The following is a 16,784-nucleotide window of genomic DNA, read 5'->3' as shown; positions in this document are numbered from 1 at the left end:
GGTTGTCTTTTCTTGGTCGTCAAGATGGATTGGAATTTGAAATAATCCTAAATATCCGTCTAGATAGAAGAAGTGGGAATGCTTAGCCAATCGTTCAAGCATTTGGTCAATGAAAGGCAGAGGAAAATGATCCTTCCGAGTGGCTTTATTTAGTTTTCTATAATCGATGCACATTCTACTTCCGGTCACAACTCTTTGTGCTATAGATTCGCCCTTCTCATTCTTAACAACTGTAACACCCCCTTTCTTGGGTACTACATGAACGGGGCTAACCCATTGACTATTGGAGATCGGGCATATGATTCCAGCATCTAGTAACTTCTTTACTTCATCCTTGACTACCGTACTTAAGATTGGGTTGATCCTTCTCTGGTGTTCTCTAGAGGTTTTACAATCTTCCTCCAGCATAATACGATGCATACAGATAGAAGGACTTATCCCTTTTAGGTCGGCGATGTTGTATCCTAACGTAGTTGGATATTTTCTTAAGACATCTAGTAACTTTTCAGTTTCCATCTGTCCCAAGTCAGCGTTGACTATTACTGGTCTTTTGAGTTCAGTCTCTAGGAATTCGTATCTTAGGTTCTTTGGTAGTGCTTTTAATTCCAAGTCAGGTTTCTTTGGGCATGGCATGTGGTTGGGCGTAAGTGCTAAGCATTCGCTTAGACTATCATTTTGGTATGGTTCATGTCAATTATCGTCTTCAAAGATTGAAGGGATTTGGATTTTCATTATATCAGAGTATGTGGTTTCTTGCATTTCCATCTCTCTTACGCACTCGTCTATGACATCAAGTAGATAACAGGCATCGTCTATAGCTGGCGCTTGTAAGAATTGTGTCTAGATGAATTCAACCTTTTCCTCTTCAACTTCGAATGTTAGCTTACCTCTCTTTACGTCTATTATGGCTCCCGCGGTAGCTAAGAATGGCCTTCCTAATATAATAGGTGTACTGGCATCTTCTTTGATGTCCATGATTATGAAGTCTGTAGGAATGTAAATTTGTCCTACACGTACGGGGACATTCTCTAGTATACCGACAGGATATTTGATTGAGCGGTCAGCTAATTGAACAGACATCTTGGTTGGTCTTAGTTCTCCCATATTGAGCCTTTTATAGATGGTTAAGGGCATTACACTAATGCTGGCTCCTAGATCACATAGAGCTTTGTCTATGACGAATTTTCCAATGATACAGGGTATGGAAAAACTACCTAGGTCTTTTAGTTTGGGAGGCATGTTATTTTGGATTATTGCGCTACACTCAGCAGTAAGTGTATCTGTTTTGTTATCCTCGATCTTTTTCTTATTGGATAGGATCTCCTTAAGAAATTTGGCATATGAGGGCATTTGTGTGATGGCTTTTGTAAAGGGAATTGTAATGCTTAGTTGGTTCATAAGTTCAACAAATTTCCTAAATTGCCCTGTAGTTTTAGAACTTGCGAGTCTTTGAGGATACAAAATGGGTGGTTTATAAGGTGGTGGAGGCACATAAGGTTTCTCTTTCTCTTCGGCCTCTCGGGTATTATCTTCCTTTTCCTTCGGTTCACTTACCTGCTCAGTTGTGGTTTTGTCTGGTTTTTGGTACATGGCAGGGTTTTGGAGTCTTGGATCTACTGGTCTGTCTATTTCTTTTCCACTCCTCAGTATAACGGCATTTGCATGTCCTTTTGGATTAGGCTTCGGCTGTCTAGGAAATGTTCCAACGGGAGCGACACTAGATGCTTGTTGTTGAGCCACTTGTGAAATCTGTGTCTTCAAGCATTTTGTTGTGGGTGGCTAAGGTGTCTACTTTGCTCGCTAGTTGTTTAAGTTGCTCGCTAGTATGTATGTTTTGGTTCAAGTAGTCTTTGTTTGTCCGAGCTTGGGTAGCTATGAAGCTTTCCATCATTAATTCAAGGTTTGACTTCCTAGGCATGTTAGGAGCATTATTAGTTGGCTTTTGATATCCAGGTGGAACAGCGGGTGCTTGGCCTGGTGCATACAGGGCATTGTTACTCTTATACGAAAAGTTTGGATGGTTTTTCCAACCTGGGTTATAGGTATTCGAATAAGGATTTCCTTGTGCGTAATTTACTTGATCGGTTGGGGCTCCTGCTAATATCTGACATTCTGGTGCAGTGTGTCCAGGGTTTCCACATAACTCACAGTTTGGAGTCACGGCAGCCACGGTGGCTGCGGGTGGTATGGTCAAGTTATCTAACTTTTGAACAAGGGCATCTACCTTAGCATGGACATGGTCACAGCTACTGATTTCGTACATTCCACTTTTTGTTTGGGACTTTTCTACTGGATTTCTTTCACCTCCCCATTGGCAATGGTTTTGGGCCATATTTTCAATGAGTTGATAAGCTTCATTGTATGGCTTGTCCATAAGTGCACCGTCTGCGGCAGCGTCTACTGTCAGTCTTGTGTTATACAAAAGCCCATTGTAAAACGTGTGAATGATCCATCAATCTTCGAGATTGTGATACAGACATATCCTCATCTTGTCTTTGTATCTCTCCCATGCATCGTAGAGAGATTCTACATCTTTTTATCAAAATCTGTTGATTTGAGCTCTCAGCATAACAGTTTTGCTCGGAGGAAAATATCGGGATAAGAAAACGTTCTTCAGTTCTTCCCATGTTGTAACTGAGTTGGATGGCAAGGATTGCAACCAAGCCCAAGCTCTGTCTCTTAGTGAGAAAGGAAAGAGGCGTAGTCTTATCGCATCTTGAGATACACCATTCGCCTTCACAGTGCCAGCGTACTGCACAAACTTGGTCAGGTGTTCATTAGGGTCGTCCGTAGGATTTCCAGCAAATTGATGTTGTTGGATGGCTGATAATAATGAGGGTTTCAGCTCGAAATCGTTTCGATTGATAGCCAGGGCAACAATGCTGCTGTGAGGTTCTTGTTGGGACAAGGTAGCGTAGAACTTAAGAGGATGATTTTGTGGTCCTACTTCAGCCATGGTTGGTTTTTTGAGTGGTTCAGCAGTAGGAAAGAAGATATCGGGAATATCGTACCTCTGTTGGTACTCTAGTATTCGGCGTGTTATATATAAGAAACACTCTAATTCAGCGATTGGCGGTGCTAAGTTATCGCCTTGTGAGCGAGTACTTGGCATACAATCGGGGGAAATAAGGGAAAGGAGATTAGTTTTTTTATTATTATTTTTACCTTAGTCTATACCGTGCAACGAAAGAATTGCACTATTTGACTAAATCAGGTCCCCGACAACGGCGCCAAAAACTTAATACATGCGTGACTGTATATAGAATATAGTTTATCGGGTACTTGACTGTAAGTGCACAGTCCAGTCATTTTAGTTTTAAAAGATATCGAACCCACAGGGACCGATGGTCAAACTAATGCAACTGACGTCACTATGTTTAGCTAAGGGAATAATTTTTAGAAGATTGGTTGCAGAAAATTAAATCTAAGTAAAGTTGAGTTTTAAGAAAGTATTAATAGGAGGATATCAGTATGCAACGTATTAATCGTCAGGGATTCGATAGGTCATCGGTGTATAATTTAAATACCAAATATCTTTCAGTAGAAAATACTTATTTAAAAGGCTTTATCTCACACTCTCGTGATTGTTGATTCGGACTATACCTTTAAGTCAGAATGTACGCTTTCGCTGTCCCATTTGAAGTTAAAAATACTTTTTGAAAATAGATAAGTTCTAATTGCTTCTAAAGTGCTCTCGCTGTTTTTAAAATCAATGCCTAGTTTTTACTATCCAGTTGGACCCTCACGCTCTCGCGATTGTCGGTTCTCACCTTAGTTAATTTCCCACTCTCGTGGCAAAATCGTATTAAATAGCTTCTCACTCTTGTGACAAAGTTAATTAAATTTAAATTAAAAACCACAACCGAAAAAATTGTTTGAGATAAGAAGTTTTTCACCGATTATTATTAAATCCCGTCTAATTAAATTGTTACATACCGATAACGGTAGTTTAGCCGGACATGTTAAATAACGCAAACACAGACGAACATAAACAAATTAACAGTGCAGCAAACATCATTATAATAATAGAGAAATAATAATAATAATAATAATAATAATAATAATTGAATAAAAACCTGGCAATTGGATAAATAGAGTACGTTGAATCTTGAAGTACTTGAGCAGTCCTCCACGGGTCGGTAGGATTCTGCTTCTTCAAAACAATTGCTTAAACTAAATTAAATAAATTATAGTAGTTTCCCAGTGTAGGAAACTACTACTTTGGCTAACTGAAAAACGGAAAGGGAAAGGAAAGATGAAAACTCTAAACGGAACGTAGCTGAATTGCAGTAGAGGAAACAATGTTGCTGAAGGAAAATAACACTAAAAAGCTTAATTGCTGAGAAAAAATTAAGCGTCCCCCTTTTTTCCAACCTCTGTCCTTTTTATATCTCCTGGTAGGTCATGGCAGTTGAGAGAAACAAGGATGACTCGGTTGAGTGAGGAAACCACGGGAAAGTTGTTATGTTGCGGGAATTTAGGCACGTTTACTCGCTTCTGTTGACTGTTTCAAGGCGTTGATTCTGGCCGTGTGACGTTCGTCATGGGCCTGTGACGGTCGTCACAGGCTGGGCGTGCCGGTCGTTACACGCTTTGTGACGGTCGTCATATCAACAATTTGTGTGTTCTGCTGCTTTCTGTTTTTCTGCTGTTTTCTCTTCCTTTTCTTCTTCTTTTTCTTCCTTTTCTACACTTTGCTCATTTATGCATGGGGATTGAAATACCTACAAAAATAACTCGAATACTTGCGGAATAATCGGAATATAAACGACAGTGGTATGATCTTTGAGTGTAAATCAAGACAAATATACGATGTATTTTCGTGTTATCATATAGCCAAAACGAAAGTGGATGAGATGATTGAATCTCTTCTAACTTTTGAAATTGTGATTGACAACAAATTAGAAAAAGAGTAAGAGTATATTGTTGAAAGAATATGTTGAAGAAAGTGATGTTCATGCACACTTAACTGAATCCATTGTCCTTATAGCCAAGAGTTTTAGTAAGGTCATGAGAAGACTTAACCGGATATTAAGGAACAATGTCACAACTAATGTCAAAGACAACATGTATCATAACTCCAAACTAGGGGTAGAAAAACGGGACTATCCCCTAGGCATACCTGTTTTTCGTGCATTTTTTGTGTGGGACATGCCAAAGTTTCAGGTCCGCACCCTCTAATATAAGCACTCTGCCCCACCTCGTTTTTTATGGGCTTTTGCAGGCACACACATTAGCATAAATTTTTTTAATTTCAGGCTTTGAAGGTACAATGCCCCCCCCTTTATCCAATTCACTTTTTTTTACGGGACAACCCAAGGTTTTAGGCTCGCACCCTCAACTATGCATGCTCTACCCTGTTCCTTTTTGCAGGATTTTATGGGGTATACCTTAACAGGGCAGACGTTCCTGTTTTCACCCCTACCCAAAGGTGTCAACTTTCAACATAAAGGAAAAGATGGAGATAAATAGAACAAGGGCAAGGGAATCCAATGCCATGAAGTTCAAGACTTTTAAGGTATTTAGACAGAATGTACTAACTTTATTAAAAAGCATAAAAAAGGTACAACATCGCCTATTCAGATGATGAGTCAGATGTGAAAAGTGAAATTGAGTAAGCCAACTGTGTGATTACATTCATAACTCGCACAAGGTTAAATTTAGGTGGCATAATGATGGTGACACAAGTGGTGAAGACTTGTCTGATGACGCAGTTGCTGAAGTCTACAAGATTATGTATCACAAATGGAATGATGAATGCAAAGTTGGTGAGAAGAAAAAAGAATAAAATGAAGTTCTGCCTCAACACAATGTTTGTCTCTTGGCTACCATCTCTGAATTAAAGGAGGAAATTGATCATCTTAATTCTAAACTTGAAGGTATGAATATATATGTTTGCATGCTAAATTTTGGAACTAAAACCCTTTAAGAAATTCTAGGGGTGGAAAAATATCAAGAGACATGAAAGGAATTGGATTCACTGATGTGTCATCAAACTCAAAAAACATTTTTCATCCTCGTGTCAAGAAAAATGAGTTCATTATGTCAGACTACAAGTCTCAACATCTTGTCAAATATCATAACCAACACTCAAATGCTTATTCCAGAGTCTATTGGGTCTGCCGTTATTGTGCTCGTCAGGGTCAGATACGATCTTATTGCTACAAATTATATGGTAGACCATTATACCACTATCAGTCACATCCTACATGGAAGGCACCAAATAATGCATTTCCTCAATAAATTAGGAGATCTAAGGCAAAAACTCGAAGTCATATTGCATATACATCCATGAGAGTATCTTCTCGTGAAGATTGAGACGTTAGTAGCGATTGACCTAGACACACGACCAGAGAAAATAATTACTTGAAGGACATTAAATTGTACGCTAATAGCAATGTCACATTTGGTGATAAATCCATAGGAAAACTTGTAAGGAAAAGGGAAGTTATACTCCCTTGGTCTCCCATGTCTGAATGATGTACTTCTAATCGAGGGTCTCAATGCTAATCTCATGATTATTATTTAATTTTGTAATTAAGATCTGCATGTTAACTTTAGTAGGTATGAATGCAAAATCACTGACAAAAATCATGCTCAATCAATGAAGTGATCTAGATCAGTAGACAACTGCTATATGCGGTGTCCTCACGAGAAGAATTAACCTGAGTCATGCATGATCTCCAAGACTAATGAAACTAAGTTATGTCATAGGAAACTTGGCCACTTAAACCTCAGAAGTATGAAAAAGAGTGTCTTTGAAAAAGCTATTATTGGTATTTCAGTTATTAAGATTGAATAAGGCAAAATATATGGTGAATATGAGATAGAAAAGAAAATATACATGTCTCACAAGAAGTTTCAACATCTTACTACCACTCTAGTGCTTAAACTGCTCCATGTGGAATTTATGGGACCCATTCAAGTTAAAAGTCTAGGAGGTAAGAGTTATGTCTTTGTTTGCATTGATGATTTCTCAAGGTACACATGGGTTGAATTCATACTTGAAAAATATGATACATTCATTACCTTTGAAAGTTTGTGCCAGCGTTTACTTCGTAAGAAGGGAGACAATATTTCCAAGATTATTTGTATTCACAATGATCATGGAATAGAAATTGAGAACTCAAACTTCTCAAAATCATGTACATAATATGTTATAGCTCATGAGTTTTTGGCTCTTATCTCCTCCCAACAAAATGGTGTTGTTGAACATAAGAATCCCACTTTATAAGAGATGGCTAAAATTATGCTTCATGCTAAGAAATTTTCATATCACTTTTGGGTTGAAGAAATAATACTATCTACCACATCCATAACCGTGTAAACATTCGACCAAGTACCAAGGTCACTCATAATGAGCTACGGAGAGAAAGAAAGCCAAATGTGAATTTTTTCTTCATGTAATTGGTTGTAAGTGCTGCATCATTGTAGATAAAGAGCAAAGACGAAATCTAGATCCTAAAAGTGATGAAGGCATCTTCTTGGTATATTATACAAATAGTATGGATTACTATGTGTTCAATAATCAAAACAAAATCCATGATGGAATCCATAAATATCATTGTTTATGATATCTAATTTGAAGCAATTAGTCAAGAAGAGGAGGATTATGCTCATCCAAAGCAACATGTCCTACCAAATCTTATAGACAAGAATACCAACATCCTTTTGCAAATTATAGATGATAACATACAAACTAATGAATGTAGTCCTCCAAAAAACATAGGATCATCCACAAAGATACATGAGAATCATCCCATTAAAACATGATTGGAGATCTGAATGAAGCAGTTACAAACCAATCAAAAGAACCTATAAATAATAGAGAGGTGATAGGAAATATGTGTTTCATATCCAAAATTAAGCCAAAAAATGTGAAATAGGTGTTACTTGCGGTAAAACATCAAGTAAAAGTAAGTATTTTGATTTTTATCGTCTTCACGGGGATTAATGCAACATCAAATGTCGCTCAATAATATCTACGGTTCTAAGCTTGAGTTTGTAAAATTTGAATTTAAAGCTATATTATGTAAAACGAATGAATAAATAAATAAAGCTTCGGAGATATCTGAGAGCTTTACAGGATTGAATTTTATCCATCATACGAACATACAACTTACCAACTAGTTATGCATAATCTAAACATTCATCAATATCATCACGTATCGCTCACCATAGAGTTCATGTCTGCAACTTCCCATCGAGAATTCTACTAAATTGTTTAATCTAATATCTCTCATCCTATCAAACAATACGGAAAATTAAGACTCGATTCTCACATGAATGTTAAACCTAAATCTATGTCTAGAGTTTAACATCTAACAGATGATTATCCTAGATCTATGTTCAAAGAGTATTTCTGAATAACGGTTCAAATCAATAGATAAACGAGTAAACATGGATAACATCGATATAGATTCGTGAATAAATTATACATAACACCATGATTAATAAAAATACATACTATAAAAGTGAAGTTACATACAATCCCCACAAGAAAGAGATTACAAGGATAAGAATGAAGACGAACAAACATCCACCGTGATTTTCCAACGATTGATGCGAATCCAACTCCGGATCTTCAAGAAGCAACCCTTAATGTTGTTTCTAAGCTACTTTAACTCTTCCTAACTACAAAAATGGTGGTGATGGAATTGGGGTTAAAATTTCTCAAAACAATAACCTAAAAATCTGATTTGGTCCTATTTATACAAAATTGGAATTTTCCTGTCTCGCCCAAAATAACTTTATTGATCATCTGTCTCCCAGGAATGCATCAAACCATCATTGGAAAATATCTTCAATCGCCCGCCGAGCAAGGTCTCGCCCGATGAATTCAAAATCATAGATCCTCGCCTGACGACCATGACACAGTTTTCCCCCTGAATTTCATTTATTTGGCCTCGCTTCTTATTCGCCAGAGCTCGCCCGGCGAGCTCGCCAACTCTCGTCTGACGAGCAAGCCAAAGTTTCCCTTATTTCAGCTTTGTTCATTCTTCTTTGTTTTGTGCCTTTATTATTTGGTTTCCTCCACACTTAGCATACACATCAAGGATACCAAAGCCAAATTCAATATATGTAACATTCTATAAAAAAATTGGGGAAATTAATTATGAAATCATAATTTAGAGCTGAAAAATGCTAAGATTTCATGTACAAAAATAGTCAAAATTTGCACTTATCAAACTCTCCCCAACTTAAAACTTTTTTTGTCCTCAAACAATGGTCAATCAAACCTAAAGAAACAGAAGGAACTACCAAGAAATCATGATCAATAAGTTTTAAGAAACGAAAACAAATGTATGATTCAAATTGTAAAAGTGCAAGCAAAATGATGCTTACCACAATACTACAAAGAAACCATGATCATGAAACAAATTCAAAGCACAAAACACATGTCAAAATTCTAATGCAACATAATTTAAAAAATTAATCACACCTAACACACAACTTCATAAATGGATGAAGAACAAACATGAGGGACTTGACTCACACCCAACAATCTTGCTAACATCTAGATCAAATTATGCATTTATCCAAAACAATTCATATCGAAAGCATAAAACACAAATCACAAGGACTTTCAAGGGTTTTAATGTGGTTTGGTTAACAAAAAATGGTCATTTCTCAAGGTAATTGAAACAAAAACTTGCCTAATCAAATGAGAGTGGTCATTTCTCACAATCTCAAGCATTCACAACTTCATTCACCTTTTTTTTTCTTTTCCCAATTGTTACACCATTGCACACAACTTATTAGCACAACTTATTTGATTATTTTTTTGTTTTCCAAGACTTTTCTTTTCTTTTCTTTTTCACTTTTTTCTTTCTTTTTCCAATTTTTTCTTTTTCTTTCTCAAACTTATAACAACCAACATTTTCTCCCCAACTTGAATGCAACCAATCATTACAATGTGAATGATCCCAAACTTTCTAAGACAATGGTAAAAATTCAAACCATAATTTATGGTTAAGGGTTAAAGAAAAAAGTTCAAAATCCAATCTAAAATCAAGAATGAACTAATTAGTTATGTACAAGTTCCAAAAGTTAACATCAAAATAGATCTTGACGCAAGGCTCAAAGGGGGTAAGAAAAATGTCACTCACTCACGAGGTAAACTACTTTTTGGTCAAATGGTTATGCTCAAAATCAAACAAAATTCCTTGATCATTTTCATGCTTTCATATAATTCAACATAAATGAAAGATTAAACATAATAAAACCGAGTTAAAACAAGGATTATTGGTATCTGATGCATATAGTAAACAATGGAAGTTTTCTCACCTTTGATTATGATCTAAAGTGATTCAAATAGGAGCATGTATTGAAAAAGAATGAATGACATGTTATTTGTAAAAATTACAAGTATCGTATTCATGTTATGTTCTAGAAAGTATCAAACATGTACCTTGAGAATGTATCAAATTTTCAGCTCAGAATAATCCCTCAATGCTTTTTCAAGCCATTCAAAAACAAACTTTGAGAAAAAACACAAAAATTTCTAAAACTATTGAAATTAAACTAAACTACTATACTATCTACTTGAAACAAATTAAACTAAACAAGTACAAAAAAAGTATCTATACAATATAGACAAGTATCTATACAAGTATCTATACACTATACACAAATGTTAAAATCTTAAAAAATATAGAAACTATTGCGATGCTTTCAATATCTAAACACCAATCCCCAAAAACAACACCATTTTGTTGGTTGCGGTAAAACAACAAGCAAAAGTAAGTCTTTTGATTTTTATCATCTCCACGGGGATTAGTGCGACATCAAATGTCATTCAACGGTCTCTACGATTCTAAGCTTAGGTTTGCAAAATTTGAATTTAAAGATATATTATGTAAAACAAATGAATAAATAAATAAAGCTTTGGAGATATCTGAGAACTTTACAGGATTATATTTCATCCACCATACGAACATGAAATTTACCAACCAGTTATGCACAATCTAAATATTCATCAATATCATAACGTATCTCTCACCACAGAGCTCATGTATGCGACTTACGTCGAGAGTTCTATCGTATTGTTTAATCGACGATCTCTCAGCCTATCAAATAATACAGAACATTAAGGCTCGATACTCACGTGAATTTTAAACATAAATCTATGTCTAGAGTTTAGCGTCTAATAAATGATTATCCTAGATCTAGATTCAAAGAGTATTTCTCAATAATGGTTAAATCAATAGATAAATGAGTAAACAAGAATAACATTGATATAGGTTCGTGAATAGATTATACATAACACCACGATTAATAAAAATACATACTATAAAAATAAACTTACATACAATCCCATCAAGAAAGAGATTACAAGGAGAAGAATGAAGACGAACAAACATCCATCGCGATTTCCTAACGATTAATGCGAACCCAACTCTGAATCTTCAAGAAGCAGCCCTTAATGTTATTTCTAAGCTACTTTAACTCTTCCTAACTACAAAAATGGTGGTGATGGAATTGGGGTTAAAATTACCCAAAACCATAACCTAAAAATCTGATTTGGTCCTATTTATACAAAGTTGTAATTTTCCTTTCTCGCTTGGTGAACTTGGTCTCGTCCGACGAAAATAACTTTATTGGCCATCTGTCCCTCAGCAATGCATCAAATCGTCATTGGAAAATATCTTCATTCGCCTGACAAGCAAGGTCTCGCCCGAAAAATTCAAAATCATAGATCCTTGCCCGAACACAATGATGCAGCTTTGCCCCTGGATTTCATTTATTTGGCCTCGCTTCTTGTTCGCCAAAGCTCGCCTGGTGAGCTTGCTTTCTGCTAGCCAACTCTCACCCGACGAGCAAACCAGAATTTCCCTTATTTCAGCTTTGTTCCTTCTTCTTTGTTTTGTGCCTTTATTATTTGGTTTCCTACACACTTAGCATACACATCAAGGATACGAAAGCCAAATTCAATATATATATATATATATATATATATATATATATATATATATATATATATATATATGTATATATATATATATATATATATATATATATATATATATATATATATATATATATATTACATTCTAAAAAAAATCGGAGAAATTAATTATGAAATCACAATTTAGAGCTGAAAAATGCAAAGTTATGTACAAAAATAGTCAAATTTTGCACTTATCAATTAGCACTCAAGGATGAATACTGGATCAATTTCATGCAGGAAGAACTTGTTAAGTTTGAAAGGAATAAAGTATGTGAGCTAGTATCTAGACCTAAATTTACCAACATTATTGGTACTAAGTAAATCTATAAGAACAAGTCTGATGAGAATGAGAATTTTACAAGAAACAAAGCTCGCCTAGTGGCTCAAATCCATACTCAAATAGAGGGAGTTGATTTTGATGAAAACTTTGCCCCGTTTTCCATATTAAAGATATAAGATTATTATTAGGAGCATCATGATTTCTTAAAGTCAAACTCTACCAAATGGATGTGAAAAGTATTTTTCTGAATGGATACTTGAAAGAGGAAGTGTATTTTAAACAACCAAAAGGGTTATTCGATCCATGTATTCAAAATCATGTTTACAAACTTAATAAGGTTCTTTATGGGATGAAACAAGATCCCAAAGCTTGGTATGAGTGACTCACAAAATTTCTCACTAGAAATGGTTATGTTCATAGGGGAATTTACAAAAATCTATTTGTCAAGAATGAAGAATGGAAACTCATGATAGCTCAAATCTAAGTTGATGACATTGTATTTGGTGGAATGTCAAGTAAGATGGTATGACATTTGGTTCAACAAATGTAATATGAATTCAAAATGAGTTCGGTTGGTGAGCTTACATACTTTCTTCGGTTTCAAATTAAACAAGTGAAAGATGGTATCTTTGTTTCCCAAAGAAAGTATGCTACAAATATAGTGAATAAGTTTTACCGGGAAAATGTTAGGCATAAACACACTCTTACTACCACTTATTTTAAACTTACTAAAGATGATCAATGAGTGAATATTGATCAAAGTCTCTATATGAGTATGATTGGTAGTCTCTTATATCTCACTAATAATCATCCTAACATAACTTTCTCAATGTATTTGTATGCTTGTTATCAAGCCAATACTAAAATGAGTCATCTCACACAAGTCAAAAGAATCATCAAGTACATAAGTGGAACATATTACTATGGTCATATGTACTCCTTTACACTAACTCCTTTCTAGTTGGATATTATGATGTTGACTGGGAAAGAAATGCAAATGATAGAAAGAGAAACCATGATGGATGTTTCTTCCATGGAAATAATCTCATGTCTTGCTTCAACAAAAAAGCAAAATTGTATCTCCTTATCCACTGTAGAAGATAAGTACATTGATGCAGGAAGCAGTTGCACTCAACTAAAATGGATGACGCAAATGCTAAAAGAGTACAATGTGACACAGGATGTCATGAAATTATATTGTGACAACATGAGTGCTATCAATATCTCGAAGAATCCAGTCTAACATATTCATACCAAGCACATTGTCATTAGATATCATTTCATCTTAGAGTTTGTAGAAGAAAAAGTATTTTCTCTTGATCATGTTACCACTGACAAACAACTAGCAGACATTTTTACAAAATCCATAGATGCCATTCAGTTTGAAAAACCAAGAACCCCATTAAGGTTATGTGTAATGGAATTATAATAATTAATGTTTAAATGTATGGAAACATGAAGACAAAAACAGAGACAAACACGGAGACAAAAACTCTTCGTATTCAAAATGTTGAGTCTCAAGTATACGTTTCTATTTTGCGCTTCACTTACCTCCTAAACTGTTCATCTTCCTCAGAGCCTCTCTCTCACTTTCTTCTCATCTTTCCTAAAAATATTATGGGAAATAGGCAAGGAACCAACACTTTTGGAAAAGACAAGAAATTCTTTAAGACACATAAGAAAATACCTAAAGGAGACAATGATGTCATCAACGCTCATGGAGTTTGCATGAAAGGTATTGTGATTGGAGTAACAATCGATGATCCATCCAAAGGTCTTTCTCCTATCGAACGCCCTAAAGAGTTCAAAAGAAAGAAACTGAAGAAGGTGAGTAATCGTGTTTTTCTTACGATGACTGATCTAATTGGTGCAAGATCAACAACCGTGTCAACAACAAAGGAAGGAAAAGACATAAGACCTTATAACCTCCATAAAGCTAAAGTAAAAAGTCATGCATCTAATGTTCCTTTGGAATTCGTTCCTCTCAGAGTTTTTTACCCCAACAAGGATGAAGAAAAAACACCTAAACCTTCTGAACCATCCAATATATATGTTCCTAAAAATTTCCCTATAGTATTGAAACATAATATTGAAATAAGCAAAACTTGGGATGAAGAGAATGATAACATAAACCAAACCATAAAAACCCTAAATGCTCGTGACTATCCACCAAGTGAGAATATCATTGATAAATTCATTAGTTATAAAACTGGGTCATGTAAACCTCTGCATGAAACCCATATTAAGGTTGATCCTAATATCATTTGTGAAAATGTTATTCATGATGTAAACAATAACATGTTTAATATTGCGATAAATGAACAAATTCCACGTGAGGATGAGTTACAAGTCAGTCAAGACAATGTCGGAGATGTTGGTAAAGATGTTAGTAATAATGAGGAAGAAATTCCTCAAACTAGGCAAAGTGTGTGAGAGGAAGTTGTTGAAGATAACATGTTATAAGTAGTTGCTAATGATAATGATGTTAAAGAAAGTAAAGGAAATGAGAAAGAAGACAACCAAGAGACCGAGGATGATGCTTGTAAGGGTGTGAGTAAAATGTCAGTGACATTTCTAGTGTCACCAAGCCGGATGATATGACAACTAGTAATGATGTCACTAATGATGTTAATAACAATTTTGAGAATATTCTGGTAGCGGGTGAGTCTACAGTTATGAGTGATCTGAATGATGTTGATACGAATGTCAATGATCTCCATGAGGGTATAGTTAACTCTGGAGAGTTTGTAAGTGAAGATGATAAGGATGATGTTAGTCCTGATGTCAATGAGAATGAAAATTTCATTGATGATGTTGAAGGGGATATTCTTGCTGTAAAATAAGTTGTGGTTGCTCAAAAGATTTCCAAAAAGCCTAAGAGGTAAGTGTTGAAGAATATGTTTGTTCTAAAACCCAAAAGTAAAAGCAATAAATCCACCATAACAAAAAATTCTATTGTGTCAAGCAAGAAGGAAAGAAGTTACAAGAGAAATCCCAAAGTTCTGAATGATAATAAAAAGAACCCCGTAGAGAAATGGAAGAAGGTTGCAGTCAAGAAAACTACCACTTAATAAAAGAAAAATATGGTAGTTAAGAGAAAGAAAGTTTTCATGCATCCCGAAAAGAAAATTTTCGAAAACAATGTTGAAGACATTTTGGATAACATCTTAGAACATGCTACTAAAAGAATAAAGAGAGCAGTGAGGGGGAAATAAACTACATATTGTTCCATTGGACAATGTCTCCCTTAATTTTGAGGAAAGTGTTATAAAATAGAAATATGTGTTCCACACATGCATAACCCCTGAAAGACAGTTATCTAAAGATGCCAAGAAGTGTAATAATATAATGGAACTACTTAGTGATGCATAAGTACTGAAGATTGTGATCAATGTTGGTCCCTTCTATCCAAAATTAGTGAAGGAATTTATTGTAAACCTTACCAAAGGCTTAAATGATTGTAGAAGGAATAAATACATGAAAGTTCATGTTTATGAACGCTAATTTGAATTCTCACCTCCAATCATTAATGAATACCTAGGTAGAGAAAAGATCATCACTGTTGACAGAGTACCACCTTTGAAGACCATTGCTTAAGAAATAACAAGAAACATTCATGATGATTGACCTTCAAAAGGGTTGTTGGTTGCTTCAAATCTCAACGTAAAATGTTCCATTCTCTACAAGATGGGTGTTTATAACCGGGCATCCTCCTACAATGGTTCAAGTATTACTTCTATCCTTGCTAGATTGATTTACCAAATAGAGACTAGGCAACCTTTAATTTTGGTGAATATGTGTTTGAGCAAGTTGTCAGGGATTCAAAATTGTATGCCATATAGCTTCCTATTGGGTTTCCTTCTTTGATTTTTGGAGTTTTAATCAACCAAAATAATGACATTGTTTCAGTTGAAGATGAAGTAGATGTTTATCCTAGTTTGTTAAACTTCATAGAATGTTTGCGGGGTAACACGTCCCTAACATAATTCTTCAAAATATTCAAAATATTTATGAGTTCTTATTTATATCAAATTAATATTTAATTCAACTTGATTTTATCAAGATTCAAAATTGGTGTTATGAAGATTTATCCTTCTTGCACTTTTTGGAAACTTGTCGTTTTCTTACCAAAACCCTATTGGGCTTTTATGCTGAAAGTTCTTATTTACAAAAATGTTTTACATCATGTGAAAAATCATACCTTGTTTTTTTAAGCTTGGAGTTTTATAGTTTTTATTAAGTATTTTGTTTTGCGTTTATAATACTCTATTATGGAGTTATCTTTCTAAGTTAGAATGATAGAGTATTTATTTTGTAATTTGATTTATCACTAGATACATTTATGTAATTGTACAACCACTTGGGAGAGTGTTTAAGTGAAAGTGAGATGAGTCTCAGATTCAAGTTGAGCATTGATCGAAGTTTACAGGAAGTATTAGGAAAATGAAACTAAATCGAGAGAGTTAATTTAAAACTGTAGTGTACTATTGATTGCTAAGAATGAATTATCTTTCATTGGGTCAATGCTCTCTAGACATATGTGAATTTGCACCA

At 34.9% G+C, this 16,784-nt stretch overlaps 1 non-coding gene across 1 annotated transcript; it reads left to right on the top strand.

Annotated features, from left to right (window-relative positions):
- The first annotated feature begins 2,462 nt into the window (after positions 1–2,462).
- Positions 2,463–2,569, top strand: LOC127089711 (small nucleolar RNA R71). The gene has a single exon (XR_007791269.1). It is a non-coding gene; the product is annotated as a small nucleolar RNA R71 (small nucleolar RNA).
- The last annotated feature ends 14,215 nt before the right edge of the window (positions 2,570–16,784 follow it).

This window comes from Lathyrus oleraceus, chromosome 5 (assembly GCF_024323335.1).
Source record: "Lathyrus oleraceus cultivar Zhongwan6 chromosome 5, CAAS_Psat_ZW6_1.0, whole genome shotgun sequence".
Taxonomy (NCBI): domain Eukaryota; kingdom Viridiplantae; phylum Streptophyta; class Magnoliopsida; order Fabales; family Fabaceae; genus Lathyrus; species Lathyrus oleraceus.
Note: the sequence above shows the minus strand (reverse complement) of the source record. Positions and strands in the feature narration are given on the sequence as shown.